The 10,849-nt window shown below is 34.7% G+C and overlaps 1 long non-coding RNA gene across 1 annotated transcript in view; it reads left to right on the forward strand.

Moving 5' to 3' along the window:
• Positions 1-10,160, forward strand: part of LOC111083727 — a 14,169-nt gene extending 4,009 nt beyond the window's left edge. The window contains exons 2-4 of the long non-coding RNA XR_002609211.1: positions 1,191-1,284; positions 9,263-9,396; positions 10,055-10,160. This is a non-coding gene — a long non-coding RNA (uncharacterized LOC111083727). The remainder of the gene's footprint in view (positions 1-1,190; positions 1,285-9,262; positions 9,397-10,054) is intronic.
• Positions 10,161-10,849: the final 689 nt, after the last annotated feature.

Consider the following 10,849-nt stretch of genomic DNA (forward strand, 5'->3'; position numbering starts at 1 on the left):
TAGGTTGTTTATTGTTATTGGGTTTATTGTTAGGTTGTGTTATTGTGTTTATTGTTAGGTTGTTTATTGTTATTGGGTTTATTGTTAGGTTGTGTTATTGGGTTTATTGTTAGGTTGTGTTATTGTGTTTATTGTTAGGTTGTTTATTGTTAATGTGTTTATTGTTAGGTTGTGTTATTGTTATTGTATTTATTGTTAACATTAACAATAAACAACCTAACAATAAACACAATAACACAATATTTCTATAATTACAACTAAATCAGAGTTAGAATGTGACTGGTCGTATTCTTTAAAGTGCGAATAATTAATGTCATAAAAACTAGTTTTATATTAAGTTGACTGATGAAAACATCGAATATTTATAATACTGTTGTGTCAGCGAGGTCACGTGACTAGTATCACGCCACGTATTTCTAGAAATATCTTGTTCCTTCAAGAATGCCCTAGCATGTACTAGATATATGTTAGTCTGGTATATATATAAGATGGTCACAACGTGACGGGACAACAGTGTAATGAGTAATTGAATGTATGCGGACAAATATTGTTGGCCACGTGAGATATAGCGTTTGTTATAGCGCGACTGTTGAAATTAAGTGTATCGTAAAGTTGTATTCGGAAAGAATAAACCAGTTTTATTAAGAAAGGACTTGTGTCGCTAAAGTTTCGTCGGAACGAAGTTGCGGAAAATCAACTAACGAACGGAGACGTAACAAGTACCTTATTTATCAACATTACTATCGCAAAAAGTAATCTCTACTTTAAATATTTTTCTCACGGGCTCAAAGTTACTGTAAAACCTCTTTCGACAAAATAACGTAAAAAGATTTTGTTACTATATTTTGGCTAGGCTTGGCCGAGTGGTTGGGTGTTGATCTCTCTGTCCATTGTTCACGTCCTGTCTCCGCAAAAAAAATAAATCGGGCACCGCACTTTGGTAGCTTGGGTACGTTATAAAAGTAACAGTCCAAAAGTTGGCTAGCTGCCTTCCCTGTAGTCAAGCGTTTCTCAAACGGGCTCGCAAGATCAGAGACGGCTATTTAAACAGCCTCAGTGTAGCTTTGCGAGAATTTCCGCAAGAAACAAACAAAACTTGAATTTTTTTCCTTCATAATAATTTCAAATATCATAAGTTAAAATCAAATAAAGTTCTGTGAACTCTTTTTGTTTTTTGTTTTTCTCGTCAGCTGGTCAATTTCTCCCAGATCTGATCGTGGTGATTCGGACATCGTGGACAGTCGCGTGGCAGCTCTCTTGGAGGAGCAGAGCGTAGAGTATGAAGTAAGTGGATTACCTTATGAACTTTTCTTAATTAGTTAACTTAAGGTAAATCTATTTATTTTTGGGTATAAATGAAGTCACAAGTTACCAATCTATTTATTTTTGGGTATAAATGAAGTCACAAGTTACCAATCTATTTATTTTTGGGTATAAATGAAGTCACAAGTTACTAATATATTTATTTTTGGGTATAAATGAAGTCACAAGTTACCAATCTATTTATTTTTGGGTATAAATGAAGTCACAAGTTACCAATCTATTTATTTTTGGGTATAAATGAAGTCACAAGTTACAGTAACTTGTGACTACATTTATACCCAAAAATAAATATATTGGTAACTTGTGACTTCATTTATACCCAAAAATAAATAGATTGGTAGCTTGTGACTTAATTTATACCAAAAATAAATATATTAGTAACTTGCTTCATAATGTTGGCTATAATCTCAACTAGCCCTAACTTCTAAATTAAAACAAACTAGTTGTTTTGTTTTTTCAAGACTTAATCAGTCTTTGAGAACACAAGTGTTAAATAATTCTCGGTTTCTATCAATTGAAATGACCATGTGGGGTAAACAGCAAGGTCAGAAACCCTACGATTCAAGTATAGCTGTTCCTAATTTTGAGCTACTGATCAGAAAGGAGACAACCAGCCAGCTGCCACACAGACGGAATAACGGGACTGACTGCAATTTTTATAACGCGCCCACAGTTGAAAGTGTAGATAATGTGCACAAGCATCACGTCTCGAACCCCAAACTGACACGATTGACACTTGTTGAACTATTACCACTGTCAACCATCTCTTCTGTTTTTACTTTACCCTCTGGCTACTCTCATCCTCTACCCCTGTGAATGTGGCAAATATCTCATCAGAAATATGTAACTGTTGAGAAAATTAGAATTTCTGACCAAAATCATTAAAGTGTATGCCATATGCATTAGCACGCCAACACTTGTCGACGAGTCACAAACCTGTCGATACTGAAATATCACTCAGTTGCTGAAAAAAATGAAGGGAGCTCAGGGAAAGTGACAATTACCTTATTTATTGGAGAGGACCAACAAATGCTTTTCAACCATACAAAAGCAAACAACCTACCTGACACTGGAGTTGTCACTTATTTTCCAAATATTTCCACCCAAATGGTTCAGCGCATAAACCCCGGAGAGGGAGACTCTTCCACGTGTGCAGAATACAGAAGGTTTGTGTACTTCTGAATTTAGCGAAGTGAAAGTTCCTTAGGTTACTTCAGAGCATCGAGGGTATTCTTCTCTTTAGATATCTTAGCTGTCAAGTGCTTCTTAACGTCATTGAAAACACGTAGAACTAGAACTCAGTAGGGCGCATATCCCCGCCACGCAGTGTTGATCATATTTCTCTCACAAAATACGAAAATCTGTCTGTATGTCCGTCGTTATCAACGTGGGAAAGTGGGTAGCTCAAATGTTTGAATACATTATACATATACATATTACTTTTAAATTAAATAATTAAAAGTCTGTTGTGCATTAATTTTTCTCTCGTTATTTTAGGCTTAACACTTCACAGTGTCTAAGATCTTATTAACAAATGGCATACCAGCACGTTCAGGGCCACTAAACTGGCATACGTGAGGAGGGGGGGGGGGTATATATTTGATTTCTTATTAAATCTTGAATTCTCTGTTGCATAATTATCATACCAAAACTTTATTTATAATATTAAAGTAATTTAATAGCTAGGAAAGGTGACAGAGATGTTATTAGTAAGTTCAATGTCACACAGTACCGACACTTACCTTGTCCACAAAATGATTATCGAGCTCGAAAGATCAGTCACTGTATCGCTGTCCCAAATACAGACACCTGATGACAAACCCAGACCAAAACGTAGATAATTTCTATGAACCACTAGTTGATCGATCCGAATACATTTTACATCGATACAGGGGAAGTCCGTCTGATACCTGATATTACCAGCCGTTAACAACACGTTATTTTATATCTGTTAGTCGGACTATCGTAAATCTTGAATTTAATGTTGTTTTTCTTTTCAGAATTATCTCTGTGGTGTCTGAAGAAAATTTGCGATGTTTATCAAAATATTTATGCAAATTTATTTAATTTGATGCCTACACTTAAGTTACAAGTTCCAGTAGCCGACATTTTGGAATGTTGTACTCCCAATGCGGCGGAATATAAGTGATGGATTAAGGCTTAGGCGGTTTGGGCGACAGCCAGGGGCTCATGGTCTAAGGGGGGCTCATACAGAAACGAAACAAAATTATAAATCACATAAAATTTATAAATATTTTGTTATGTTAACTTTCTCAATACGGGCTCAGTCCCACGGACCGACCACGTGACCATTTTGTACTAGTATGTAGCTTTAATACTACGACTTTTAATACAGTATATATCTTCATAAAATTTGTCAGACGTTTAGTAAACATTACAAGTCGTTTGTACACAAAAATTCAGTTTTTATTGAAGTATTTTACTAAAGATTTGTCCATGAATATATATAGTCTTTTTTTTACTAGTCCGAGTGCAAATTAATATTTATGTTAAGATTAAAATACTTTTCTTCGTCTCAAAAGTCTCAAATTTCTACTGTATAATCTTTAAAACCTCCTAAATAAACTTCAAACAATTTTATAAGTAAAACTTCATATTTTATCTGTTATTTCCTCTACCCTAACTCCAAACAGGGCTGCTCAATTTGACCGACCTCGTAACCACCACAAAAAATCTAAATGAATCTAAATTACCTTTTTTTCTTTCTAGAAAGACTTCAAATTGTAACATGAAACTACACTTGTTTATCCTAAATAGTTATAAACTCGTAACAGTAAACATCTGTTTATACTTAAATTTTATTATTATTTTATTGCCTTTTGAACTGTGTCTAACCGCTATTGGAGCCATTATAAGTCATAAGTAACTGGCGAACGTGCAGCTCATGTTATTCTCTAGAGCTACACTATGCATGAGCTATTTGTGAGCATATCTCGTGAAAAATGTCTATTATATTATTATTATCTATTTTACCTAATCTAACCTTAAATCATTTTAAAAGTTTTATTTTTACATTTTAGTTATCTTTTAAAATAATAAATAAAGAATACAGGTGAAAAAAAAAGAAATATAGTACTTACCTGGGTCTTCTTTTTTTCTGTCGACTGTCCATGACATTTAACCCTACTTTTTTATATTGATGGTGCTACTACACTAAATAATTTTTTAATTAATTAATGCTCAAAACAACACAGATAATAACATGCAAAACGCAGAATATGTCCCATAACTATCATAATTTTTCTGGCTTTCTAACGATGCTACAAGAGTCGTTAGAATTTCAGCTAAGCTCGTCGATATATTTCCCCTGGGAACAAAAGTTGAACTGGAAGCAAAACTAAAGATTCTGTGTAGAGAAAACAATCTAACATAGTACGTCATTTGATAAGAGGAAGCCTTGAGTTTCTTTTGGCTATAAGTAATATAATATTAAAAGTCGGAGAGAACTATTGACAAATTCTGAAAGGGAGGATGTTACAGGTGGGCGTGTTAGGGGAGTTTGATTTTCCATTTGATAGCTCTGTAACCAAATAAGATTGAAGCTATTAAAATTATGCTTTGCCTGAGCAACTACAGCATTATAATCAGTAATTTACATTAAATTTTGTACTTCTTGGAGGGGTAGTAAGACAATTAGAGAAGAGGGGATGCCTAGAGAGGAAAACGTCAGAATTTTCAAACTAAGGGAAATTTAGGATTTTTTTAAATATTGCATTATGAAATTAAGAACATAAAATTTATATACTATTAAAATATGAATAATTAGCTACGTTTTTACGCTGCATTTATCAGTACACCATGATAAAAATGTAGTTTAATTAAATTTTGAATGTTAAGTCACTAAAACGTCGTGACATGCGCACAAAAGGATCATGTCTAAATTGCTATGGAAACAGGTGTATGCTGTTCTTGCACACATCCATGATGGTATCAAGCTGTAATGTTGAGACAGTGGTGAGAATATACTTGTCCATGATGGTATCGAACTAATGTTGAGACAGTGGTGAGAATATACTTGTCCATGATGGTACCAAACTGTAATGTTGATATAGTGGTTAGAATATACTTGTCCATGGTGATATCAAACTGTAATGTTGATATAGTAGTGAGAACATAATTGTCCATGATGATATCAAACTGTAATGTTGAGACAGTGGTGAGAATATACTTGTCCATGATGATATCAAACTGTAATGTTGGGACAGTGGTGAGAATATACTTGTCCATGATGGTATCAAACTGTAATGTTGACACACTGGTGAGAATATACTTGTCCATGATGGTACCAAACTGTAATGTTGAGACACTGGTGAGAATATACTTGTCCATGGTGATATCAAACTGTAATGTTGATATAGTAGTGAGAACATAATTGTCCATGATGATATCAAACTGTAATGTTGAGACAGTGGTGAGAATATACTTGTCCATGATGATATCAAGCTGTAATGTTGAGACAGTGGTGAGAATATAATTGTCCATGATGGTATCAAACTGTAATGTTGAGATAGTGGTGAGAATATACTTGTCCATGATGATATCAAACTGTAATGTTGATATAGTGGTGATAATATACTTGTCCATGATGGTATCAAACTGTAATGTTGATATAGTGGTGAGAATATACTTGTCCATGATGGTATCAAACTGTAATGTTGCCATCATGGACAAGTATATTCTCACCACTGTCTCAACATTACAGTTTGGTACCATCATGGACAAGTATATTCTCACCACTGTCCCAACATTACAGTTTGGTACCATCATGGACAAGTATATTCTCACCACTGTCCCACCACTGTCTCAACATTACAGTTTGATAAATGTTGAGATAGTGGTGATAATATACTTGTCCATGATGGTATCAAACTGTATTGTTGAGACAGTGGTGAGAATATACTTGTCCATGATGGTATCAAACTGTAATGTTGAGACAGTGGTGATAACATACTTGTCCATGATGATATCAAACTGTAATATTGAGATAATGGCGAGAAAATACTTGTCCATGATGATATCAAACTGTAATGTTGAGATAGAGGTGAGAATATACTTGTCCATGATGGTATCAAACTGTAATGTTGATATAGTGGTGATAATATACTTGTCCATGATGATATCAAACTGTAATGTTGATATAGAGGTGATAGTATACTTGTCCATGATGGTATCAAACTGTAATGTTGAGAATATACTTGTCCATGGTGATATCAAACTGTAATGTTGAGACAGTGGTGAGAATATACTTGTAACGAATAAAAAAAGAGCTCAGGAAAGAACAGGATAAAGACTTTTCGAAATTCGCTGAAGAGTTCAGTTAAAACAAAGCCAGAAAAAGACAATTCCAGCTTTAAACAGGTACGTGCAGGTTCTAATAAAGTTATTTTCATGATCATTCACGAATGAATAAAATGTGTTTGCCCACGTTTGTGGTTTATCTGTATTGTCTATACATCTTACGTGTATATGTTTAACGTTATTATTTTGACAGTGAAGTTGACTCAGTTCGCTAGAGATCGATATATCTATTAGGAGAGGGGGGCTTTTCTTCCTCTACCGGCTGGGACCCAATCACTGGTAGTAATATATTTAACAATAGTGTAATTATTTAAAATAATTGGACCATCAAGATAAAACAATGTTTTACGCCAGATAAAAACTGTAAAACGCGAAGAATCTATACTTTAAAATCGTATATTCTTTGTTATTGATGAGAAAATACAAATCTGGATATATATATAACTTAACTTATCTAATATCTCTCAAACGTAGAAATTTTAGAATACAGTTTTGTTAACATCACGGAGTTAATACAATTTGATTTAAGCGAAAAGCTGGACAATCGGGAAACTGTGGAGATCGAACCCAGAATCTTAGTGTTATAAGCTCCACGAGCTTACCGCTAAGCCACCGGTGGAACATTGTGTTATTGGTTTTCATTAATAGTAAGTATAATTCATATCATCTATATATATATGGAAACATGCACAAACATTATCACGAAGATTTTAGCCAAAAATCCCTCTTAAGACGTCATCGATAAGAATATAATGGACACAGTTTTGATAGTACAATTTGTATTCCTCTCTATGGTTTGATAGGTAAACGCCAACACTAATGGGATGAGAGTAATAAAAAACAGACAATGAGAATAAATATACAGTTAGAGGGAACTTACAACCTGAAAGACAGAGAAATAAAACAAATTATTCGATTCAGACAAAGCCCTTGTGGTAATAGTAGGTGTTGGCTGGCTGCCTCCTTCTTATCAGTAGTCCAGAGACTCCTTGAGTATAGATAAAGGTACTATTCAGGTTTAAATTTCCAATTCCAAACTGGAAAATAAACACTGAAAGTGGAAGATTGTTTGTTTGTTTGTATATGAATTTCGCTCAAAACTACACGAGGGCTATCTGCGCTAGCGGTCCCTAATTCAGCAGTGTAAGGCAGCTAGTCATCACCACCCACCGCCAACTCTTGGGCTACTTTTTTACCAACGAATAGTGGGATTGACCGCACATTATAACGCCCCACGGCTGAAAGGGCGAGAATGTTTGGTGTGACAGGGACTCGAACCCGCGACCCCCAGATTGCGAGTCGAGCGCTCTAACCACCTGGCCATGCCGGGCCCAAGTGGAAGATAAAATGGAAAAAAGAACACTTAAAGTAAAAGAAAAGAAGAGTGTTGTAAGTGTTAGAAACCATCAGCGACCTCTAATTTTGGATTCTGAAACCTTTTTTTTTTGCTTCACACTGTCACCAATAACACTATGAAGTTCAATTAGTCACTTTTTCAGAAGCTCTGCGTAAGATACGCATTACATTTCTATATATGTATATATCCACAAGTATATCTCTAACAAAATGAAAATATAATGGTAAAACTTTGAGAATAAAGACAAACAGCACTGTGAAATATTATATCCCAATTTCTTAATCAATATTTTTGCAATGTTTACTGACAAAATACCGAAATGTTTGAAGAAAAAATTATAGCCGCGTTTGAGAAATAATGTCTGACATCATATGAACATGTGATACGGTAAACCCAGCACGCTTTCCACTACAGATAGGTTGATTAGTGGCTTCAAGTGTGTGCAAGATGCCATAATTTTCTGATACATAAAGTTGCTGGAGGAAACATTTTAAACTTTCTTTTTAAATGTTGAAAGACATGACTCGGTACTGTAAATAGAACTGGTATTGAGAACTTGGAGCCAGACATTTAAAATCATAACAAATTTACACTTGTTACATTTGTGATGTTATTGCATTTAATGTGGTCATCTGTAAACGATCAACATCTGTAATGTCTGTGCGTGTGCTCTTCATAAATGTTGGCACTTTGGAAGGACTCAAATAAGCAAACCTTACATCACTCAGCATAGTTTCGCTCAATATAAAGATCATTATCACAGAATTATTGATAAATATCCACGAATTTTGACTTCACTCGGTTTCCAAGTGGTGATCAAATATGGGTGTCGAGACAGGTATTCAATTCACGTGACTTTATTCTAATCGATCATCGTGGTGGTGTAATGGTGTGGGTTGCATTTTGCATACTTGAAATGGGGTCAATTTAGATACCCATATTTTCTAACAATATAATAACGTTATCTTCTACAACAAACATGACTGACCCAGGCTTACTATCAAAGCAATACTATCAACGTCTTGAAATCATCTGAACAGAGCTCATTGCCGAATAGAAGCATTTATTAAGGTCGTGGGAGATGGTTTACGTACTAGAACATTGATCATCAGGACATTCATTTTCCCATATTTACACATCCAGATACTTTTGGCAAGAATAAAACATGTTAACATATCTTAAAGTTTCTTATCCTCATTGGAATATACCACATAGCCTTTCATATATTTTACCTTTCAGTTATAAGTTGATATTTTATTTCAGCCAGCAGACACCTTATCTGATACAGATGTTGATACAGCAGACAAAGAACTCCAGTTGAACACCGTCAGGAGAAAAGTCTCCCAGTTATTGGATGATGCTTTCTTTCTCGCTGCTCCAAAACGCCTGTACAGCAGGTAAGTTGCTACCAGTGCACATTTAAAATGAATAATTTCTATTTAAAATAAGTTTTTTTTTACATCGATTCTGTACATGTCCGTCTTGTACACTTGATCCTTTTATTAATTCTGTGTGGATATTGTATCCTCACCCCTATTAATTATACATGTATGAATATTGTACCCTTCGTCCCTTTATTGATTCTCTATGTGTGAATCGTGTACCCTTGATCCTCTTATTAATTATATGTATGAATATTGTATCTTTTCTTTCTGCAATTCTTATCGGTTCTGCAAAAATGAATGCGTTGTATACTTTTATTTGAAAATTAATGCCCTTGTCCATTTTGAACTTGTTTCCTGCACCCATTATAATACACGTACTTTATTTCTTTTCACGTTTTTCTCTCTTCTTAGTGAAACTAAGTATTCGTTGAAAGTGTACTACACATTGAAATAAGCAAGTATTTAAACTATTGTAAGTTAAAATATGATCACTATAGAAGATGAACACGTACATATACTATAATTAAACAAGTTTAGCTACCGAATTGTTTTACTGACGAAATTACCAGACAACAAAAAAATGTGATTCCTAAATTTGATGTAAAAATATATGAAAGTTGTACCTACGTCATCGTAAAATTGACATTGAAATGTCAAAAACTTTTTTCAGCCTACGCTGTAAGAAAATTTCCCCGGCTGTCCATGGAACCGTACGATCTAGTCTACGATCTCGATCTGCAACACCACAGCTCGAAAGTGACACCAGGTGGGGCTTTTAACGTTTTCTTAATTTGTACGCTAGAAACTGGAACAAAACCTCTTACGTATCAAAGTGGTTTAGAATAATACAGAGATAATTATTTACCAATCCGTGCCAGATTCACGCTGTCAGTTAAAGGTATTTCATCTGACCAATACGTACCTTGAGCTGACGGCATGAATCTAAGATTCCTAACATTCCGTATTGGTCAGATGAAAGGCATGAATGTCAGTTCAAGGTATTTCACCCGAACAATACAGAATCTTAGGGCATGAATCTGACAGCATGAATCTAAGATTCCGTATTGGTCAGATGAAATACCTCAAGGTATTTCATCTGACTAATACAGAATCTTAGATTCATGCCGTCAGTTGAAAGTATTTCATCTGACCAATACGGAATCTTAGATTCATGCCGTCAGTTCAAGGTATTTCACCCGAACAATACAGAATCTTAGATTCATGCCGTCAGTTCAAGGTATTTCATCTGACTAATACAGAATCTTAGATTCATGCCGTCAGTTGAAAGTATTTCATCTGACCAATACGGAATCTTAGATTCATGCTGTCAGCTCAAGGTATTTCATCTGACCAATACAGAATCTTAGATTCATGCCGTCAGTTAAAGGTATTTCATCTGACTAATACAGAATCTTAGATTCATGCCGTCAGTTGAAAGTATTTCATCTGACCAATACGGAATCTT

The sequence above is a fragment of the Limulus polyphemus genome, unplaced genomic scaffold, assembly GCF_000517525.1.
Source record: "Limulus polyphemus unplaced genomic scaffold, Limulus_polyphemus-2.1.2 Scaffold10910, whole genome shotgun sequence".
NCBI classification, from domain to species: domain Eukaryota; kingdom Metazoa; phylum Arthropoda; class Merostomata; order Xiphosura; family Limulidae; genus Limulus; species Limulus polyphemus.